General features: G+C 33.0%; 1 long non-coding RNA gene across 1 annotated transcript; it reads right to left on the reverse strand.

The window, feature by feature from the left end:
- Positions 1 to 225: 225 nt before the first annotated feature.
- On the reverse strand, positions 226 to 1,372 carry LOC131875599 (uncharacterized). Its single transcript, XR_009372417.1, has 4 exons — positions 1,307 to 1,372; positions 1,122 to 1,199; positions 749 to 991; positions 226 to 539 (listed from the first exon to the last, which is right to left on the reverse strand). It is a non-coding gene; the product is annotated as an uncharacterized LOC131875599 (long non-coding RNA).
- Between the last annotated feature and the right edge of the window lie 260 nt (positions 1,373 to 1,632).

A 1,632-nucleotide genomic window follows, 5' to 3' on the forward strand; every position in this document is an offset into this window, starting at 1 on the left:
AAGATACATATTTATGGTTATTTGTTTGTTTATGAAATTTTGTTTATATATATATGCAAGATTATTCTATTTAGAACAACTGATATCAACCATGGGAAAGAACAAGCAAGGAACGATGGAACAACGAGAGGCTGAAAAGGAAAGAAAAAGGCAACGTATGAAGAAATTACGTGACATAAGAACAATGGGAGAAGAAGGTATCTCATCCTCAAAATCTCAATTCGATTTACCAAAAGAACATAATGCACCTAATGCAATTGAAGAAGAGACATTTGATTTACTGTATGAACCTAATGCTCTCCTCTTCTTGTCACTCTTAGGAGATTTCTTGAAGACAAACTTAAAAGGATCCACGTTATGCCTGAATTGCGAAGGGGGCTATTGTAAATTAAATGTACAATTAATACAATGTACTAACATAAATACATCAAAAACACTTAAAATCTATAATATAGAGAACAATGATGTATCGGTGCCTGAGATGCTTCTCCAATGGACTAAGGATGGCTCACCATCGATGGACAAACTGTCGCTATTACCTATACAAAAAATGATCAAATATTAAATATAATTAATATAATGATAAGTATTGAGATGCTTCTCCAGTGCATGGAGGAGGACTCGCCATTGATGAAACAACTATGGATATTTCCAGTATGAAAAAATTATAAGATTATAATTTAACAACTGTTCACATGTACACGTGCATATAATCATGAAATCAAGAAAATAAAGTAGAGATACATACCTCTGCCCTCTCTCAATCCACAGGCGAATCAGGTGCATTCAACAAATCCACATAGCTCAATGACCGTTGTACATGTAAAATAGACAAAAAACACTAATTAATCTACAAATCCCAACTAAGACAATTTCAACATTTTCAAACAATTGTACAACTAGAAATGTGTTCAATTACCTTCTTCCCACGTTTTGGCATCTTCGAGGAATTCTTTTGCTTAGAACGAGGCCTAGATGTGAAGAGGGTACCCTAACAAAATAAATTAACATGAGATATTAGTACAAACAATATATTAAACATAATTTTAAAAATCTAAAATGAAATGACTTGCATATTCCATCAAAACAATACATAAAAAAGGGTGTACAAAATATGATACTGTATAGCCTTGTAGGCCAAAATCGATCCCTGAGAGCGTGATGTCATCAATCTGGGACATTTGGTCCCCTGTTAACACCTACAAACCAAAAAATTGGACCAAGCTTTAAAGATAGTTAGTATATCTTGTAATTTTTTTTAATTTAAAGTGTACTATTATATTTTAACATGTTACAAAATTTATACCTTAAGTATTGAAGTTGCAGTTGTAGTAACTGTGCGAGGAGTATGGGATATCGTTGTTGTATCCTGAAATGCATATTATTTGTATCAATTTAAATCGATGTATAAATTAAAATTCATTTATGTAATTACAAATTTAAAGTGACTGATAAATAAAATGCTATGAATTCAAATCAACACGCCCGTGTCTGCAGTTGATGGGCAAACAACATCTCCATCAACTCCTTTGTCAATGCCACATCCTCAATCGTGTGGGTTTGACATCTACTCCTGTAAATCGTGCACGAATGAGATGTGGATCCATTTGTAGTAGTTGTGTCATCCGTCCT

The sequence above is a fragment of the Cryptomeria japonica genome, chromosome 5, assembly GCF_030272615.1.
Source record: "Cryptomeria japonica chromosome 5, Sugi_1.0, whole genome shotgun sequence".
Taxonomy (NCBI): domain Eukaryota; kingdom Viridiplantae; phylum Streptophyta; class Pinopsida; order Cupressales; family Cupressaceae; genus Cryptomeria; species Cryptomeria japonica.